At 45.8% G+C, this 22,006-nt stretch overlaps 1 protein-coding gene across 1 annotated transcript in view; it reads right to left on the bottom strand.

The window, feature by feature from the left end:
- The window catches only part of LOC144754107 (E3 ubiquitin-protein ligase TRIM39-like), a 116,012-nt gene that overhangs the window by 45,181 nt on the left and 48,825 nt on the right, over nt 1-22,006 (bottom strand). The window lies entirely within an intron of this gene.

The raw sequence follows: 22,006 nt of genomic DNA, 5'->3' as shown, positions 1-22,006 counted from the left end.
ACAACCCCCCCGCCGCCCCCCCCAACGCAGGGACATTAAACTAACCTTGACCAGTTGAGTCTTCATGTTCTAAGTGGAAATATCTGGAGAGTCCATCTGCGTTGCCATGGTCAGTCCCTGGGCGGTGCTCCACTGTAAAGTCCATCCCCTGTAGGGAAATGGACCACCTGAGCAGTTTGGGATTTTCATCCTTCATCTGATTTAGCCACAAGAGGGGCTTATGGTCTGTCTGAATCTTGAAGTGAGTACCAAACAAGTATGGCCTCAGCTTCTTCAGTGCCCACACCACAGCAAAGGCCTCCCTCTCAATAGCTGACCAACGTTTCTCTCTAGGGGTCAGCCTTCTGCTTATGAAAGATACTGGCTGGTCTTGACCATCTTTATTCAATTGTGAAAGCACGGCCCCCACTCCCAATTCTGAAGCATCTGTTTGAACAATGAACATTTTGGAGTAGTCTAGACTTTGCAGAATAGGTGCAGTACACATGGCCTGCTTCAGGTCATCAAATGCCTTTTGACATCTTACTGTCCACTGAACTTTCTTTGGCATTTTCTTAGAAGTTAAGTCATTGAGGGGTGTCACTATGGAACCATACCCCTTGACAAACTTTCTGTAATACCCAGTCAGGCCCAAGAAAGCTCTGACCTGAGTCTGGGTGGTGGGAGCAGTCCAGTCCTTGAAGGTCTGCATCTTCCTCTCCAATGGTTGATTCTGACCCCCACCTACAAGGTGGCCCAAGTACACAACATTACTCTGCCCTATCTGGTACTTAGTAGCCTTGATAGTTAGGCCTGCCTTTTGCAGGGCCTCCAAACCTTTCTTCAAGTGGATCGGGTGATCCTCCCAGGTGGAGCTAAAGACAGCAATATCATCAAGATAAGCTGCACAGAAGTCATCCAGGCCTGTAAGGACTTGGTTCACCAACCTTTGGAAAGTGGCAGGTGCATTTTTCAAACCAAAGGGCATCACCACAAACTGATAATGCCCACGAGGGGCTGAAAATGCTGTCTTTGGCTTTGCAGAATCAGCTAGTCTAATCTGCCAGTAGCCAGCTGTCAGGTCAAATGTGCTAAAAAAACTTGGCAGACGCCAATCTGTCAATGAGCTCATCTGCCCTAGGTATTGGGTGGGTATCTGTCCTAGTGACAGCATTGAGACCCCTGTAATCCACACAAATCCCAATCTCTCTCTTACCATCTTGGGTGTGAGGTTTAGGTACCAGGACTACAGAACTAGCCCAAGGGCTCTCTGAGGGTTCAATGACTCCAAACTCCAACATCTTTTGGGCCTCTGTCCTGATACAGTCCCTGACATGGTCAGGTTGCCTGTAGATTTTACTCTTGACAGGCAGACTGTCCCCAGTGTCCACTTCATGAGTGCACCAGATAGTCTGACTTGGAGTCAGATAAAACAAATGTCTGTATGACTGCAAAACTTGTCTACAGTCACTCTGCTGTCAAGACTACACCATCAACTGAACCATCATCAGGGTTCTGAGAGAGCAGGTCTGGGAGAGGGTCACTCTCTTCCTCCTGTCCTTCATCAGTGGCCATGAGCAAGCCCATGTCTGCCCTGTCAGCATATGGATTCAATCTGTTGACATGAAGCACCCTGTGGAGGCTCCTGGGAGTTCCAAGATCAACCAAATAGGTCACCTCTCCCTTCTGTTCAACAATAGTGTGGTTCCAGACCATTTGTCTTGGAGAGCTGCTGGGGCCACTGGCTCCAACACCCACACTTTCTGTCCTGGCTGGTAGACAGTCAGCACAGTCTTTTGATCATGCCAGGCTTTTGTAATTCCTGGCTAGCCTCAAGGTTTTGGAAGCCTTTTTCATGTCCTCAGCCATCCTGGAGCGGAGACCAAGTACATAGTCCACAATGTCTTGCTTGGGAAGTTTGAGAGGCAACTCCCATCCTTCCTTTACCAGACAAAGGGGTCCTCTTAGAGGGTGCCCAAACAGAAGTTCCAAAGGGCTGTAGCCAACCCCCTTCTGTGGGACCTCTCTGTAAGCAAACAAAAGGCAGGGCAGTAGGATATCCCATCTCCGCCTGAGCTTTTCAGGGAGACCCTTAATCATGCCCTTTAAGGTCTTGTTGAATCCCTCAACTAGACCATTGCACTGGGGATGATATGGTGTGGTGAACTTGTAGTTCACTCCACACTCTTTCAACATTGCAGTTAGGTAACTAACCATTCAAGTTTGCACCTCTGTCTGATACTACCTCCTTAGGAAAACCACTCTTGAGAAAACTCCCAGAAGGGCTCTGGCCATAACAGGTGCTGTCGTGGTCCTAAGGGAAATAGCTTCTGGGTATCTGGTGGCATGATCCACTACCACCAGAATAAATCTGTGCCCAGATGCTGTTTGGGTATCCATTGGTCCAACAATGTCTATCCCAACTCTCTCAAAGGGAACCCCCACCACAGGTTGTGGTGTAAAGGGGGCCTTTGTAGTGCCACCTGATTTGCCACTGGCTTGGCAGGTGACACAGGAGCGACAAAACTCCTTTGTATCTTCTGACATATGGGGCCAGTGAAAGTGTGGGACAAGCCTGTCCCAAGGCTTTTTCTGGCCAAGATGTCCTGCAAGGGGAATATCAAGGACTAAGGTAAGAAGGAAGCCCCTGAATGCCAAAGGTATGGCCAACCTCCTGGAAGCACCAGGCTTGGGGTCTCTAGCCTCTGAATATAGGAGCCCTTCATCCCAATATACTTTATGTGTACCAGTAGCATTCCCTGCAGCCTCAGCAACAGCTTGTTGTCTGAGGGGTTCAAGAGAAGGGCAGTCCTCAGATCTGACCTGGAAGGTCCCCCTGTCCCAAGAAACTCAACCTGATCAGGCTCAAGCTCTTCTAAGTAAGTAAGTAAATATTTTATTTGTATATGATTAATTAAAATCTTTACAAAATTGTAAAACGTCCAATAATTGTTGTTACTTCAACATAACAAAATTAGGATGCATAAAATTACAGTATTGGTAACAGTTTTATGATTACCCTCGAGGGATTTAAAAAGTTCATCTAGCGTGGTTAAGTCTATTTCCTATTATGTCAAAGAACTTCACAACTTGACAGTTCAACTTAATGTCGCTAGTAGAGAAGCACAGTTTGACTGCCTGTCTACAGGTCCGAACGGCATGTAGGTTGAAGAAAGGACGTAAGAGATTGTACCTCAAGTCCTTTACGCTAGGGCAGATGCAAATCACATGAACTATGTCCTCCTTGCCGGTTTTGCACATGTGAAGGGTTGTTTCTCTCCCAAGGGGGAAGATGTGGAAGTATGGGAATTACCCCGAGGCGTAATTTTAAGAATTTTTCTTTAAAATTTATTTTCATGCCGATGCTGAAGTAGCTTGTGGCCGCAGTTTTTCGTAGTCACCCACCGTTAGCCATCCATGTGCTCTATTTGCTAGGTCCTTCTTGTCTTCTATCGCTGAAATGATACTAGCTGATTGTTTGGCTACTTTTTTAAAAGACAAGAGATCTATTGATGTTTCCCAGATGTCAGTCAGGCCTAGAACTTGGAGTGATTCGTATAAGTAGGCTCTCGGTGCGAAATTGCGTTGCCGAAGTAATTCTTCCCATACATTTGCACATAAAGATCCAGCATCTGCATTGCGAATCTTATGCCAGTTTGTTGCATACACACTCCGCCTCTCTAGGGTTTGTTTCAAGATACCGAATTCCAGTCGAATCTGAGCCGGGGAGATGTATTTGGGAAGATTAAAGATAGCCCTGTATGAGATGGCTATGAGTGTGTCCAGCAACGCCGCGTCCTTACCGTGGTGTGATTCACTCTCGTAAGTGAGAGTCGGTTTTAATTTGGCCCTCAGTATTTCAAGAAGAGGTTTGAGTGTAAGGTCAGGTAGTTTGACCTTCAATGATTTTAGTGCCAAATAGGTCATTATAGCCTTCCCTCGCAAGGACTTGAACTGCGCGCTAGAGGTAATATTTGAGTCCAGGATTACTCCCAGGTATTTATATGTGATGACCTGGTCGAGCTTTTCGCCATTCAAGTGCCAGCAAGGATTCTTTCTTTTCCTGTAATTCACAGAAACCGCCTTTGATTTATTGAAGTTTATTTGTAGTGCATTCTTTACTGAAAAAGCATGGGTTGTGTTCAAAAGGTGTTGGGGGCCCATTGGAGTCCGACTTATCAACAGCAGATCATCCGCATATAACAGGTTTGAGAGGGTAATTTTCCCTAATTTCGGTGCATGATTGGAGCATTTGTCTAGTTGGCCCGGTAGATCGGCTAGAAAAAGATTGAATAGGATTGGTGCAAGTAGGCATCCCTGTTTTAATCCTTTTGTTGTCCTTATGGGTTTTGAAAGGTGTGTTCCAGCCCCAAGTTTGATTTTGATCCAGGTGTTTGAGTGGAGCAGTATTAGGACGTCTAATAGGTATTTAGGTATTCCCAAATTGTCCAGTTTCAGCCAAAGTTTGTTTCGGTCCACGTGGTCGAATGCGGCGGTATAGTCAATAAATGAAAAGAATAAGGATGACTTAGTTTCTTTAGCTGCTTCCATCAGCAGTGATAGTGCCATGAGATTATTTGCGGTCCCTTGGCCTTTGCAGAAACCCGTTTGGTTGATTGGCATGATGGAATTTTCAGTTGCCCATGATGTTAGCTCCTCCAAGATAAGGCCAGCAAAGTATTTTGCCTCCACATCTAGGAGAGCAATAAGGCGGTAGTTGTTTGGAAGCCTCTTGCTACCTTGTTTATATATCGGGCTGATAATTGAACCGTGTCAGGACTCAGGAAGGGTCTGTGAGAGTCTGATACTATTGAACACTGGTGCTAAAGATGCACTCCAAAATTCGACATCTGATTTGTAGAGCATAGGTGGTAGGCCGTTCGGCCCAGGAGCACCGGTTGGTCTCCCCCTTGATATTTGTCGTTGGATGTCTGGTGGGAGAATTGTCTTTGACCCTGACTCAAATGCCTTTGTTGAGTTTTTTTCCGTTTTTGATTTTTCGAATTTTGGTGTATTCATGGCGATGTACTCCCCTGTTTCAATGGGATTTGTGGGAGTGTAGTGGTTGAGGTTTGCTTCTTTTTTTTCAAGCTCTTCTAGGACAGTTCCTTCTTCAGGCTCACAATCAGCTTCCTCGGAAGGCTGATCCACAATCTTAAGGCAGGGGGAAGGCAAAGCCTTAACCTTACTGCTTCTCCTTCTCGTAGGCAACTGGTCCATTGTTCCAGGATCCTGAGCCTGTTCAGTGTTGCAATTTCTGACCTGTGAACTAGTCACAGCAAGCACATGTGCTGAGATGCCTAACATTTCTGCATGTGTCCTATGCTCCACTTCAGCCCAAGCTGAAGTCTCCAGGTCATTTCCAAGCAAACATTCCACAGGGAGGTCTGAGCTAACAACAACCTTCTTTAGGCCAGTTACCCCTCCCCAGGAGAAATTAACAACTGCCATACTGTGAGTGGTAGTGACATTGCTAGCATTGGTCACTAGGTAATTTTCACCTAGTATGATCTGTCCAGGGTCCACAAAGCTGGGTGTCACCATTGTGACACTAGCACATGTGTCCCTGTAGGCCTGAGCCATCTTATCATTGATTAAAGGAGTCTGTCTGTACTTGCCCAAGTTACAGGGACTCACAGTAGAGGATATAGCCATGTCCACATCACAGACAAGAACAGCTTGAGTTGGTATCCTGACTAGGCCAGAATCCATCTCAGTTCCCAGGGTTAACCCTATTACACCCGTCTGTTGAGAACCACCACTATTAGCTGTACTAGGGGGAACAGTTGCCTTAGGGACAATGGTGGCTGGAGCTGCCTCCTTCTTGGTGTACTCATTGGTCCAATGAGTATTCACTTTACAAGTTTTGCACCATGGTTTTCTAGGACCTTCTTTTTTCTTTGATTGCTGGGAACTCCCACCAGTAGAAGCTTTTTGGGGACCTTGAGAAGACTTCTAGTCTTTTGCTTTCTCCCCACCCTTTTGGTCTTGCTTCTTCTGATCACCACCTTGGTTCTGAGCCTTCTGCTTCTCTCTGGTTCTGACCCATTTGTCTGCCTTCTTACCCAATTCTTGGGGAGAGGTCAAATCAGAGTCAATCAGGTGTTGATGCAATACCTGGTTCTGACAATTATTAAGAATCTGTTCTCTCATAATCAAGTTATACAATCCTGTATAGTCACTTACTTTACTGCCCAGTAACCAGCCCTGCAGAGCCTTAGTAGCACAATCTACAAAGTCAGTCCAATCCTGAGTCTGTGCCTTCTGGGTGTCTCTGAACAGCAACCTGTACTGCTCAGTGGTTAAGCCAAACCCATCTATCAGTGCACTCTTCAGGACATAGTAGTTGTCAGCATCCTGTTCATTAACTGTAAGGAGCTTATCTCTGCCTTTATCTGAAAAGGAGAGCAACAACATTGCTGCCCACTGACTCTGGGGTACCTGCTGTACTTTGCAGGCCCTCTCCAAAGTAATCCACTTATGGATATCATCCCCTATCTGTTGGGGGGGACAATTTTGTTCAGGTTTCTATGGTCATGTGACATTTCCCTATCTCTAGGCATGTTGCTGCCACCAGTGGGTTCAAACCCACACAATTTCCTCTCTCTTTCAAGAGCCAGGGTCTCTTTTGCAGGGGCAACTTCTTGCCTCTTGATCCTAAGCTTGGATTCCCTCATCCTAGCCTTATGCTCCCTTCTCTGAGGTGAAGTCATTCTCCTTAGAGCTGAGGCATTTGACCCTATTGATGCATCAGAATGTTCAGATCAACTAGACAGTGACCTGTGTCTTCTGTGTACATCATTAGTCCTAATTGGGGGTCTGGATTGGAATCTTCCTCCTCCAGTCCCATGTAGAGCTAAGTTAACCTAGTTCAGTTCCCTGACTTCTACCTGGTTATCATCCACTTCATCATCAGTGCCCCCCTGATTGTCATCATTAGGGTCTTCTGCTGAGGGATGGCCCCCTTCTGTACTACCCTGGTTACCTGGATTAGATACTCTTTCTGCATCATAAGCCAATAAGATATCCACTAGGTGGTTAAAGGTTGGACTCTGTCCTTGTCTCAGTTTCCTGACTGAGCATAAACTCCTCAGCTCTTGAAAAGTAAATGCATCATACTTAGAAGGCACCCTTATGGTTTCTTCTGGCAGGGACCCACTAGGTCCGGCTTCCAAGGACATGCTTAGTGAGGTGTGGTGTGTGCACCTACTAGAACCTCTCTTGGAGTTGTAGTCAGGGTGGGCTAGGCCCTTAACACCTACAACAACTAAGTTCAGTAGAACTTATGTATTATACAAACTTGATTTATATGTACCTACAGGAACCTTAATGTGATCTTTCAAATGATATTTGAGATTACTTGGTAAAACAATTTGCAAGCTCTTATCACACCCATCCGCTGCACACCAATATGAGAAGTTAGACTGACATCTGCTGTCCACTAATTCTAGTGGGCACCTTGCACCAGTCTAATCGACATTATTGATGGTAGTTGTACAGTCAACCTTATAGACAAGCTATCCTAGTGGTAGCATGGACCAGAAGTCTTAGGCTAAAACTTCAGAGAGCATGTTAAGCATATTGTGTTATCATAGGTAACCCCTTCAATACCAAAAGAAAGGACACCACACATGGTATATATCAAATATATATGTATTTATCTAAAACACAACTCCTCTGAACTCTTTATGAGGTCAGAGGCCAAAGTACATTACAAGATTCTTAATTAGCATAGATAAGTTGCACAAATACAGTTTAGCCCTAGGGGCGTCTAAAACTATATACTAAAATAGTGGTATAAGAACCACAACAGAAATAGAAAGTAGGCCTAGGGCCTAGGGAATCGCTGGGGCTACACTAAACAACCCAAGGTTAGGAAGTAAGAGCCCCCTCGGTTCAGGATCAGTCAGGGGTACCGACGGACAGAGCGGGGCCTCCATCCCTGAGCAGTTGCCAGGAGAGGTGAGGCTTACTCCCATGAGATATTGGGAAAGAATCCCTTTTTTCTTGAACACACATCCTACACATCGGAATTCCACATACGGTAGGATGTATGGTATCACTGATTTGTGCTAAATATTTCTCAAATTGTTATGTTTTCATTGCAGTAGTGTAGTCTTGGTCCTGACGAAAGCCAGGTAGGTTATTTTTTCCTACGAGGGCTGAAACATGTAGACCTGTTACAACTATTTGACGACAGTTATTATTTCAAACTGTCTACACTCTGTTTTTAGATTTTGACACCATGATATCTCCCGAATAAAATGTATCCCTTATATCATGGTAGCCAATTTTATACTGCACTTTTGTTTTCTCTCACACATTTTTTCAACACTGCAAAAACCCATCCCACACCACAGAAAAACACACATTCTATGCTATGACCCATCACTGGTGGTTGTTGGATTAGAGTAACACACTAGGTGTGTTGCGCTAAATTCAGACCATCTTCTTACAAATCCCAGATGATGAAGCTCTGCCATTGGGTGGACTGATGGGATTCATTTCTTTTCCTCTGAGAACACGTTTTGGGTATTCACTGAGCTCACTGTTGTTTTTGCCCATGTCGATTGATACACCAGTGACATTTGTTTAAATTTTGTTATACTGTGATTGGGGGTATAGTGTTATCTGGTCTTTAAATATCCTCCCCTTAGACCCTCTAACAATTGTGTATCGTAGGAAGTAGGAGGCTCACGGGAGACGCGTGCAGTGTCTAAACACAGCCGCGGGTTTCCATTGACTTTCTATGGGAAACGTAAAAGTTATAAAGTTACTGTTTAAGGACACTTCCGGATGGACTACGAGGAAACCCCCTTAGACTAGGACACTTCGAGAGTAAAGACGCATGGGAGCACCGGAGTACTCGTGTTACCTCACCCAGGGAAGCCGGGTGCATAGGTGCCATTTGGTATCGGGTTTCATCGATGTTTTCTACGGAGAGCTGCAAAGAAGTGCTGCAGGCGACCAGAGGAAAAGTGTCCGGGTGGATCAAAGATCTGAAGAACCTGAAAGCAGAAGGGACAGAGTCTGGGTCACTAGCCAGTGACCAGGAAGGAACCAGGCGATGTCGGGTGATTTCAGGTGAAAATGCAAAGTTTGTCTCTGCAGCCACGAGGACCAGGAGGCGTCGACGAAGAGCAGGAGCTGGATTCGAGCTGTCCCACAAAGGATCTAGTTGACTGCGGTGTCGGTATCCGGATTGGACCCAACAAGCCTTGGCAAACGCAACCCACGCCGGAAGTGAAGATTGGCTTTGGTGCAGACCAGCAAGGTCTGGGGTGCCTCTCCTTTGCAGAGAAGCTGGCGCAATCCTGGAGCAATCAGGAAAGCAAGTTTAGTTCAAAAGCAAGTCTTCCAGGGGCTCGCTAGCCAACGGACTAGGAACTGGGAAGACACGTCAAGCTGAAATGCAGGAGCAGGCCCCAGGCACCACTCATGGAGTGTGGAGGGCTGAGCTTTGGTGCAAATTGTGCTCGGGTCTGGGGCTTCTCGTACCCCAATGCACAACTTCAAGTTACCCCAGGAGTCGATGCAGCTAGCAAAATGCAGGATGTCCAGGAGTTCCGGTCCCACGTCTCTCGTGTCCGCCACAGGCCTCAGCTTTGCTGGAGTCGTCGAGCAGCATCTGGGATGTCTGGAAATCTGTGTCCTGTGTCGCAGAGTCTTCGGGATCTGGCGGGAGCCTCGACAAAGCAGACCGGCAAGTCAATGATGGTGCCTGTTTGCACAGGGTGGTCACTCCTTGACCACAAGGGAGATGTCTTCCATCTTCTAGTCAGAATAGAATGTCGAAGGTCCAAGAGTTCTGTATCAAAGTTTCGTTCCAGGATAATCCAAAGTCCCAGGGACACAGCTCCTATACTTATACTGAAATAAGGGGCTGGATTACCTGCTAGGTCCCTCCTATGGGTAGACCTGGGAAGGGGGTGGTTACACCCCTTTCCCTTTGTCCAGTTGCGCGCCAGAGCGGGGCTGGAGTGCCCTAGCAACTGGTTTGAACCAGGCTATGCATGGAGCACCTTGTGTGCCCCAGGCAGTGTCTGGAATTGCATATTTCAATGCAGCCCTCCCTGCCCCAATACACTAAAGCCTGTCTGGGGAGGTTCTGCCACCTCCCTAGGCAGGAAACCTATTGTCCAGGCCTCCCCTGCCGGAGTTTCGTTCAGCAGCAGGAGGTCAGACTCGTGTCTATGGCAGCAGCATCCATTTTGTGATGCTGAGGCTCTGTTTAACTTTAACCGGGTAAACCAGTACTAACATGTCTTCTCCCTCTAGAAGGGTGGAATGCTACCCCCACCACCAGAACTGGTGGGGCGGGGGGTAGTATTCCAAAGTGTTTGACACCTTACACGACATGTTTCGATAAAGTCAAACCAAAGTTAGCATTAACCGCGAGGATTATAATGCACTTAAGAGTATATGTAAATGTAAATGCCGGCATTTGTAAAGCACACAGCTACCTCCAACGGAAGTGTCTCGGCGCTGTCTGTATACCGCTTAGGAACCCTTCCTGGCTTTTCCCTCTGAAATGTCCACTCCTGGGCACCCCCAAGGTGAAGCCAGGCATCCCAGCGCTGGTGGGGCCGTTGTGGAGATTAAGCAAGCTATTGCCCAGAGTTGCAGAGTGGGACCCATGATTAGAATAGGCACCTAGGCGAGAATTATCAGGTCCGAGGAAATTGAGCCCAAGACCCGCCGAGGCGGGTATTGAACCCTGGTCCTGGGCCAGACCTCTGCATAAGGGTCTGCCGCTCCAACCATTTGAGCCACACTTCTCCACAAGTGTGTATGACTATATCATAGAACAGCTATAAGGAGATGGTTCCTAAAGCTGCAGAGGGGCTCAGCTCATGCTAGGGCACCCTCTCACATAAAACCAAGCACTCTGCCTCCAGGATTGTTAAGGCCTGCCATAGGAGTGACTTATAGGTTACTATGTGTCTATATATATATAGGTGGATATAGGTATACTATATCCCAGTAAGGGGTGATTACACCACCTTACCCAGGCTGAGTGATCAGACCTGTGGTGTCAGTTTGGAGGCCCAACCAGGGGTGGCATAATACATGCTGCAGCCCCTGGTAGGCCTTGGGTGCACTTATGCCATTGGTACCTATGGTACACTATACAGGGGCTGACAAGGGGGACCCAGTGACCAATCTGGTATGTACCTAAAGTACATGGTATCAATTTAGAGAGAGAATAGCTGGGCTGTGGGCCTGATTAGCGGGACCACAGCCACACTAAAGTCGAAAAACCAGAAAATCACAGCAAAAAGTGGGGGTGACCATAGGAAGCAGACCCTACTCTCCTACAGCACGCATGACTGAAGGGGGGAAAGCACAAATACATTTATGACTCTAGATGCAGCAACTTACATTCCTCCCCATACAAGGGTCGCCAGAAGCATTTTATTGCCTATAATGAACAGTATATAAGAATGCTAAGGATCGATTGTAATTTGAGTCCCTCTGCCTGTAGCTGTTCTCCCAGCTGGTATGTTTAATTAAACAAACTGTTCCTGTTTTTCCAAACATCTGTCTCTTGTTTTTCAAAGGTCTTTCATGTTCAAGCAACACTATGATATAGATGCTCTCCTTAAAAGATGAAGGGAAACTCTTGGCTGGAGAGCTAGATAATTCTTACATGGGTCAATTGTATAGAGCTATGTTGAAGCATTTAGGCCTGAAAACTTTTTTTGTTTAAGTTTGGGGACCAAATATTTTTAAACAAGGTAAGTTGAAGGTACCCTTAACAGCCCTGAGGGTGTGGGAATCCTTTAGGAAAAGTCTCGGGATTGATTACTGTGTGGACCTGGCACCAATTTGGGGCTCTCCGGGAACCCCCAAGTGACTTAAAGATAAGCTTATGTTACCCTCTCCAGCATGGCAACCTTTCCAACTGGGGTGACATGACAAGCGCTCTCTGAACTTTTGAAGGGAGCTTTCAAAATGTAAATGCCGGCAGCTTTGTTCTTGGTCGTCATTCCAAAGGTAGTCAGAGGTGAGCGGTTCAGTGAAGGAGGACTTCCTCAAGCGAGTGAGAGCTAAGCAACAACCTAAAAAAGAGGTTTCCCAGTGGTATTGGGTATTTATTTCCGCAACTGATGAGAAAATGGGAGTTCCATCCCTGTACTGGGAAAAGGATCTTCTGGCGCTAGCTAAAGACAATTATAGCGAGTGTCTTTAAATCTCTTATACACTCTGATCAAACCAACGCCACTTAAAAAGACATTATTAGTCTCCAACGAAGTTGGCTAAGATCACATTGGAACCATCAAAATATTGGAAGTGCGGTGACACAGAGGCAGATGATATACACATGTTCGTGGACTGCCCATTATTGGCTTTCTTCTAGTGGTATGTAAGTCAGGTGTTTCGAGAAATTATTGGTGTGAAATTAAGGTAAGCCCCTGTCAGATCCTATTTGGGATGGACTTGTGTCCTTTCTGGGATGAGTTAAATTCGGATCAAGCCTCACTGATATTTTTTCTGATCTCACTAGCAAGAAAGGGCATCTGTAAGAAATGAATCACTCCCGACCCAGCAAAGGTATCAGAATGGCTCAGATCTGTAAGAGATGTCAGTAGACTGGACATGAACCTCAAGTCGGCCTCAGTAGAGGAAAGATGCCGTCCCTTTGTGATATGGCAAAGTAAATCATAACGTCCTACGATTACACCTCATTCTTGCTAAGAAATGGGCAGTTCTCCTTCCTACAAAAGGGCAGAACTTTAAGAAATATTCAGTAGACACATACGCTGGACACCCTGGGTGGAGGCGTCTTGGCTCACAGCTCACTTAGCTGGATGGTGATATGAGGACAAAAAAATGTATACTACTTCTCCACAACCTTGGAAGGATTAGCACGCAACATCTATTACTGCAAACTCCATCATCGCTGCTCTAGAACTTTAAAACACAAACCCCTCTAAAAATATATCCTAGAGTTTACAAGAGGGCTCAGTGAGGGAAATGCTGTCTGACCAGTAAGACACAATTGTGAATCCAGCAAGGCAAACTCATCCTTTCATCCTGCTCAGGTTGTTTCACTACTCACCATCAAAGTGGAAAATATCTATTTTATGAACAGCAAAGGTGAATGATCGAAAGCTGCAGAACTTTGGGGGATCTCTGCCCTCGTAACCTCACTACAGAGCCTCAGACCAAAACCGAAGCCATGGCCATAGACATGTACCTCCTCCGCACCAACCTACACATGGTAGTGGAGTGCTTAGTGGAAACGGAGACACAGGTCAGGGAAGAGTGGAGGGAGATCTCCACATTGAAGGTGACGGTGGCCGCCCAGGAGATCTGCTTGAGTCGATTGGAGGCATGGATGGAATATGTGGACGGCCGGTCCTACAGGTGTAACCTACGATTTGTGGGTTTCCCCGGGGGCGCCATGGGTAACGTCCCAGAGACCTTAATGGAAGACTGGATCAAGATAGCATGCCCACTATTTTTCGTGGTGGAAAGGGCCCAGAAGTCATTGGCCCCAACGCCCGAAGCAGGAGCTCCACCTAGAACTATAATAGGGAAATCTCTCAACTACAGAGACGGGGATGAACTCCTATGAAGAGTTCGGAGCCATGGACACCCAATATTTGAAAATAGCAGTATACGAATATTCCCAGACCACACAAGAGCTGCAATTGCACATAATCTAATTTGTGATTGTTTAACACTAAATTCTTTTTGAAAGATCTGTGTGGATTTATTGACATGTATTTAGTTTTGCTGGAATTAATTTCAAGGCCTTTCTTTGTACAATACATATAAAAGGAATCCATTATGCACTGCAATCCCAATGGGGTTTGCGAGATTAAGATGGTATCATCAGCAAATAGTAATGCTGGTACCACTTTGCCTCCTAACTTAGGCGAGTCGTTGTTACAGCCTTCTAAGTATTGGGGGATATCATTTATATAAAGTGAGAAGAGGGTGGGTGCCAATACGCACCCCTGACGTACACCCCTTCTCACTGGTATCGCCTTAGTGAGTTATCCCCTAGGCCCCCACCTTACTTGTGGAAATAGTCATTTTTCCCCCTCCGCTATCCAACACTTTCCCTACTTTTGCACTCTTTGGAGTGGGAATAGTATTTTTTACCCCTCGCTATCCAAACTTTTCCCTACTGTTACACTCTTTGGAGTGAGAATTGTCATTTTTACCCCTCAGCTATCCAATACTTTCCCTACTGTTGCACTCACTGGAATGGGAATAGTAATTTTTATCCCACCGCTATCCAGCACTTTCCCTACTGTTGCATTCACTGGAGTGGCAATAGTAATTTTTACCCCTCTAATATCCAATACTTTCCCTACTGTTGCACTCACTGGAGTGGGAATAGTCATTTTTACCCCTCTGCTATCCAACACTTTCCTTACTGTTGCACTCACTGGAGTAGGAATGGTAATTTGAACAACTCCGCTATCCAACACTTTCCCTACTGTTGCACTCACAGGAGTGGGAATAGTAATTTTTACCCCTCCGCTATCCAACACTTTCCCTACTGTCGCCCTCACTGGAGTGGGAATAGTAATTTTTACCCCTCCGCTATCCAACACTTTCCCTACTGTTGCACTCACAGGAGTGGGGATAGTAATTTTTACCCCTCCGCTATCCAACACTTTCCCTACTGTCGCACTCACAGGAGTGGGAATAGTAATTTTTACCCCTCTGCTATCCAACACTTTCCTTACTGTTGCACTCACTGGAGTGGGAACAGTATTTTGTACCCCTCTACTATCCAATACTTTCCCTACTGTTGCACTCATTGGAGTGGGAATAGAAAATGTAATTATTCCACTATCCATCATTTTCTCTATTGGTGTATTTATTGTTTTGTGAAATGTACGATTTAATAATTTTTTTTAGTTAAATGTTTGAATTAATTATAAAATGGTTATTTTTTTAATTTTAAAAACTTTACAAATTAAATAAAGATAAGTGATTAAATTATTTGAAAGTAAATATATGTATATGTATAAAATATTATGTCTAATGTGTTTATATATTTTTAAATTGTTTATTTCGTTATATTTGTTTAAAATATATATTAAATGTAATTAATTGTGTTAAAGATAATGTTAATATTATAAATATGTAATATATTATTTTAATTATATCTTTAAATCAATATTTTTCTACATCTATATTTTTAACTTCGATATTTTTGATTCAATATTTTTGTACTTACTTGTTAAGGTTTTGGAGACGATATTTTATTAGTAAATTTTTTTTTCCAGTATTTTGAACAGCAATATTTTTTACATCGATATTCTGTCAATGATCCGTACATATGATCAGTCCTCATGGTTGCCCCCGGTATGAGGAGTGACTACTCTTTTGGTTTTATACTAACCGATCACCACCAGTCAGTCATAAAAGGCTTCTTGCTTATTTCCCACTCCACTAGGAAATTCACAAGGCAAATATTCATACATTGGCCCTTTGCATTGTATTCCGCTACACATGGAATCACTTCCCTCATTTCACCTGGGTGACCAGTTTCCATCCTAAACTGGTCTACTTTTATACATTGTTATTTGCACTTCCTTTCTACTACTCAGGCGCCTCGTTCTCCTTACGGTGTACTCATTTTAACTTTTCCGTACAGTACTATATTTTCCTCAGCATGGTCGCGTATACCTACCATTGTTTATATTTTAAACAGATTCTGACAAGATCCACTCTTTATCTCTCGGACTACTTTTGGACATTGTCCTTACTATAGGGCGCTCAGGTATTCTATATTCTTAATAAATCTCACTACTAACATTTATTCTATACGTGCATGCAAAATGGAACACTAAATACACATATTTCTTTGTATCTTAGAGAGCACAATGCAAGCAAAATGTAGTTTTTCACTTGTATTATGATATATACTGGCATTCCCTATGACCCCCTTCCTCGGGTTCTCATCTTTCGGTCAACATCACCTATCATGGGTACCGCTTTTTATGGCTTTGGGTGAGCTTACACTACAATGCATTTTTACACAATATCTTCAGGGCATTGTGACCAGCATATATCATTTCATGTCACTATTTTCCAAAGCCTCATTACTACCATATGAGGTTGACACGTAAGAATTTTACGTAAAAGATTTCATGGGAGATGATGTTCCATACCAATGTATGTATTTTTTCTGCAGCCTTGATAAATCCCAATGGACAAAACACGTGTTGGCAGCTTTTGGTCGTATAGACCAGATATTGGCTGTTCTTACTTATATATAAACCGAACATTGTGGGAACTACAAATGGAATAAAATAAGGAATAAAATAACGTCACGAAAAAGAACAAAAAATTTGATGGACTTTATATTAGGACTACTTTATTTATTAAATGAACTTTCTATGTGTGCTCTAGTACTTATTATTTTGTATACTTTTTGCACAGGACATTGTCCTAAGCAGGTGAACACCCTAGGTGGCACGGTGCCTCTAGTACAATGGTAGCACCTCTACCCCACATGAAGATATATATGTATGATCTAACATCCCTAACAATAGTGCTGAAAATTGGATCTGCTATTGTCGTGAGCATAGCCACCATTTATGTTTGAATAGTTAGGACATTTTGACTTAGTTTTTGCCCAACTCTAAACTGAGGAAAACCTGGGGGGACTTTTACAGAATGTGCTTGCTGTTTCTGTATGTTCAGGGTACTTTTCTTAGGAATTTGGTTAAGCTTTAAAGATACAAATATGTTTTGTGAGGACAGCAGCTCATTTCTGTGGCAATTATTTCAAGACTCAAAAGAGTTTGCTGAAAACTTGCAGGGATTTATGAAAATTTAAGAGAGTTTCCTGATGACGCAGGGAAGGTTTCTGAGGACTTAAAGATTTGTTTTGAGAATGCAAAGTGATTTTATGAGGATCTGAAAGTTTCCTAACACTGTGTGAGCTAAGTAGTGGCATTTACACACAGCAGCATTGAGACCTGCTCCTTACACACTGACAGGAGGTTAATAAACCAGCCTTACCTGCTGTAGTGATGGCAATAAATAACCAAGCTGGAAACGGTGGAAGAAAATCAACCGGTCTTTAATTTAAGGAATCAAACTCCCGTGACCTCAGCCACAGCCTCGCTTCTCGAGCCGCCTCACCTAGTCCCCGGCGCTCGCCTTGGAATGCTGATCGCGGTGACATTCTAAGTGATGTCACCGCGAGCAGCTCCATTACATGCGGAGCGCCGGGGGAGTATATGCGTGGAAGATACCACACATCCCCCTTCCCTGCGGAAAGAAAAACATGAACGTAACAAGCACAGTTAGACGCACCAGGTGGCGCAGAAACACCCAACTGGGTGTGGAACAGTAAAATCTTCCTAGGCCAGGTGGAAGGGTTGACAAGGTGGACAAAACACCCACATTACATCATTATATACTGATCAAAATGTCTAGGTGGTCTGGTCACCCTCTTGCTAGGCCTGACGGTAGAGTGGGGAATTATGGTTTGCCTCTTCGTGGTGGAACTAAGGTCCCGCCCAGGGTCTCCCTCCCGTCCCCTTGAATTCTCAGGTGGATGGTACTTCACGACCCTCCCAAGGTTCCATATTTTCCCCTCTTGTGTCTTGACAGCATTGTTGAATAGTTTGGTGATCTTGGTGGGGTTGGTGTATGCTGACCAACATGCCCTCCCTGTTGGCGCTCTGATTTTGATACTGTCTCCCACCTTGAATTCTACTTCCTTTGTGGCGTTGTGCCGGTCATATTCCTCCTTTCTCTTTTCCATGGCCTCCTTTTGTTTCTTCAAGCTTTCAGCTTCTTTAGATCGGTCTGACCGCCCCTTGTGCCACTCCATCCATCCTGGGGTTAGCTTCGTGTTGGGTATCCTGGCGCGGAGCAATTCAAACGGGGTGACTCCCGTCGTCTGATGAGGTGTGAACCTGTATGCTTCAAGCCGTCTCCACGCCTCCTCCTTCCAACACATTCCGCTAGCTTTAGCCAATTGGATGCTTTCTTTGAGGGTTTTATTGAAACGCTCGACCATGCCATTGGTTTCGGGGTGGTAAAGGGCGCAACGCTTGTGTCTGATGCCTCTTTCCTCCAGGAAGTCTTCCATCTCCTTTGAACACAGTTGTACACCGTTATCGGTAAGGATGTTGCTGGGTAGTCCTTCCCGGATGAACACCTCCTCCAGAAACCTGATGACAGTTCTGGTGGTGACCTCGCTGACGAACTTTATCTCAGGCCACCTGGAATACATATCCACAAGCACCAAAATGTAAGGTGTCCGCTGTTCTCCTGACATGGGGCCCACGATGTCTAATGCCAACTCGACCCACGGTCCTGAAGGGGCCGGCCGGCACACCATTGGGGGCGTCTGTTGCTTCAGGACCTTGTCGCTGTTACTGCACGGAATGCACTCTCTGATTCTCCTTTCCGTGGTTAGATCCATGTTTGGCCACCAATAGCTCTCCCTGAGTCTTTGCTTGGTTTTGGTGATGCCCAAATGTCCTTCGTGGGCTAATTCGACCAGGTTGTTTCTCACGGTTGCGGGAGGTACGAGTCTCGTGCCCCTGAATAGACATCCGTCTATGATGGACAACTCGTCTTTGATGGCTAGGTATGGCCGCAGGTTTTCATCCTGTTTGTCACCGTGCTTCCAACCGCTTCTTACTCTTTTGGTATCTCCTCCAAAATTTTGTCTTCTTCCAGCGCCTTCCTCCAAGTTTCTTCTCCCAACGCCCTCTGGATAGTGCAGACATCCTCCATTTGAAGGTCCTCTTCCTCTTCATCCGCCAACTTCTCTCTCTCTCCTTCATCACCAACTAGCCTAGATAGACAATCAGCTGCGAGGTTCTGTGTCCCGGGGACGTATTCGACGTCAAAGGTGTATTCTTGAAGGCCGACTACCCACCGCCTTATCCTGCTGGAGATGGCATCCAAACCCTTCTTGCTGAACACCTCCACCAACGGCTTGTGGTCAGTGCGGAGGGTGAACTGGGTTCCCCAGAGGAAGTCTCTGAATTTTCCTAGCGCCCAAAATACAGCCAAAGCCTCTTTCTCGATAACCGAGTAGTTGTTCTCGGACTTCTGGAGTGACCTCGAAGCAAATGCTATGGTTTCTTCTCCTTCTTCTCCAATTTGGGTGAGGACCGCTCCCAAACCCTTCGCGCTAGCGTCGGTGGTGACTATGGTTGCCCGGTCGGGTATGTACGACTTCAGACTGGGGGCCTCTGCGAGTGCCTTCTTTACATCCTCGAACTCCCTCTGGCACTCCTGACTCCACCGGAATTCATTCTCCTTCTTCAACAGTAGCCTGATGGCATATGTCCTCCCCGCCAGGTTCCTTATGAACTTTCCGTAGAACTCTAACATCCCCATGAATGACTTGATCTCGTCCTTGCCCTTGGGGGAAGTCAGGTTCACGATGGTGTTTTGTAATTCAGCTTTTGGACATATGCCCTCAGTAGTCACCTTGTGTCCCAGGAAGTCCAATTCAGCACAGCCAAACACGCACTTCTCTCTTTTCACTGTGAGGCCTTGTGACAGAAACCTTCCCAGAACGCTTCTCAACCTACCATCGTGCTCCTCATGGTTCTTTGCAAATATTAGCACGTCATCCTGGTAGCACATGACGCCTGGGATGTCCTTTAACATGTTGCCCATGATTCTCTGAAACACGGCGGCCGCCGAGACTAACCCGAATGGCATCCTTTTGAATTTATATGCGCCCATGGGTGTCACAAATGCCGTGAGCTCTTGAAACTCCTCGTGTAGTTTTATTTGGAAATAAGCTGAGGTAAGGTCAAGGGTAGAAAAGACTTTGGCCCCTTCTAGCATGCTCATCATCTGGGTGATGTTGGGCAAGGGGTAACGGTCGACCACGACTTCCTTGTTCAGTGCCCTCAAATCAATGCAGAGCCGGACCGAACCATCCTTCTTCTTGGCTGCCACGATGGGGGCCAGCCATTCTGTTGCTTCCACTGGTTCGATTACTCCGGCCTTGCACAGTTTCTCCAGTTCAGCCCTCACCTCCTCCTGGATGGCAATTGGAAGCTTCCTGACTTTGGCCACGACTGGCCTGGCGTTCTCCTTCAGTCTTATTCTGTGGCAGTAGTTTTTCAAACATCCCAAATCTTCCCTGAACACTTCTTGGAACTCTGTTACAATGTCTGCTTTGTGTTCCATAATTTCTTGTACCAGGATCTGGGGATCACAGTTGGGATTAAGATAGACCCCTAGCTCTTTCTGTGCCTGCCACCCCAAGATGTTGTCTCCTACTGTGGACACATATACCTTTGAGACTGTTGTTCTGTTGCTGTATTCTACTTTCCCCAGGAAATACCCCTTCATGGAGATGGGGCGACCGGCATACCCCCCTGGCCTCAGATCCATTCTTTTCAAGGTAATCGTTCCCTTTGACACTCGTGAGAACTCTTTAGCATTAATGATGGTAATTCTAGAACAAGAGTCAAATAGTGCTTCCACTTCAACCTCCCCAACCTTTATGGTGTCCTTGGGACTGCTGACTTGTCCTCCCTCGACCTGCACCACTACTTCCGCGCACACGGGGTTGCTGGGACTGGGGGCTAGTAACTCTTGTACTTGCACAACAAACTCGTCACACACCACATTCGTCCTGTCCCTACTCTGTCTGCTGACTCCCTGCCCACTCTTGCAGTACTGCTTGAAATGCCCCTTCTTCCCACACTTGTTGCACGTGAATCTGAGAGCAGGGCATTCTCTGTCGTTAGCTAAGTGCCCCTGCTTGCCACACCTATAGCAGGTGCCTTTAAACGTTCCTCCTAACTTGCCTTCTTTGTGTTCCCTACCCACTATTTTCTGGCCTTTTACTACAGACACTGCTTCACATTCAGTCACCACCTCGCTGACACTGGCCTTTTCCTCATTGTTCTTCTCCCCTGCGTCTTGCTTTATTTCTTTGACGCATTGGAGCATATGCTCCACTTGTTTGGCTATAATGAGGACCTCTCGCAAGGGCGGGTCGTCCTTCAACCATAGCTCCTCACGCACCCTTTCCATCCTACACGCCAACACAAATTGGTCCCTGATTCTCTCCTCACTTGCACCACCAAATTTGCAAGAGGCTGCTAACTTCCTTAGGTCGGATACAAAATCTTCTATCGATTCCCCCTCCTTTTGTGCTCTCTTACCAAAGTGGTACCTCTCCATAATCGTGCTAGTCTTTGGAAGGTAGTGTAAGTCTAACTTCTTAAGGCTCACTTCAAATTCATTCAGACCCCTAGCCTCCTGTGCCCCTAACTCTGGGAGATGGTCCATGACCTCTTCGCCTTCCGCGCCCAGATAATAGGCTAATAATGCAATCTTCCTTTCTAAACCCAGGTTTGGCCCACAAACAGTGGCGTAATTTAAAAACACCTTTTTCCATTTCTTCCACTGGATATTGGGATCCCCAGGGGTGGTCAAGAAAAAAGGTGGAGGGGTCACACTCTGCATGTTAGCCTGCTCAGGCTTCCCTTGCTGGCACCCAGTGAAAATTCACACCCACTGGACACACTGACGCTGAAAATGAACAGTAACTTAGCGTAAGCCTCACAGAGTACACAAATCTTTGCTTCACATTCCCCCTGCGACACTGAACAGGAGCGAGACGGGGAAAATAAACCTTGCACAGTTCTTAGGGTGGGGGAAACGAAACACAGGACATTAGAGCGTGGGCCGCTGCTGGCTATTTTGCTACGTATTCTCGATGTGCCACACCGCACTCTACCTGTACCCCAAAGGCAGTCTGACTAGAACCTGTGTGTGACGGGACAGAAGAGTCCAGAAACCCTCTGTGCACTTGAATGAGCACTTGCAGTTCAAAATTCGTCGTTCACAGTTACAGTTTCCACTCTTTCGGTGCCCTCCAATTGTGCTACAACAAAACACAGTTAATGTTCCTGACGTATAATTCTTTAATCCTCCCACGCTGTCAGCCGGTAACGGTGAGGGTCTCTGCGCAGGGGCCAAATCTCTCCGCGCTGCTGTGCTTCAACCTGCTTCCTGCGTTGTGCCTCTATGATGCCCTCTGTGGCGCTGC

The sequence above is a fragment of the Lissotriton helveticus genome, chromosome 5_1 (genome assembly GCF_964261635.1).
Source record: "Lissotriton helveticus chromosome 5_1, aLisHel1.1, whole genome shotgun sequence".
NCBI lineage: Eukaryota > Metazoa > Chordata > Amphibia > Caudata > Salamandridae > Lissotriton > Lissotriton helveticus.
Note: the sequence above shows the minus strand (reverse complement) of the source record. Positions and strands in the feature narration are given on the sequence as shown.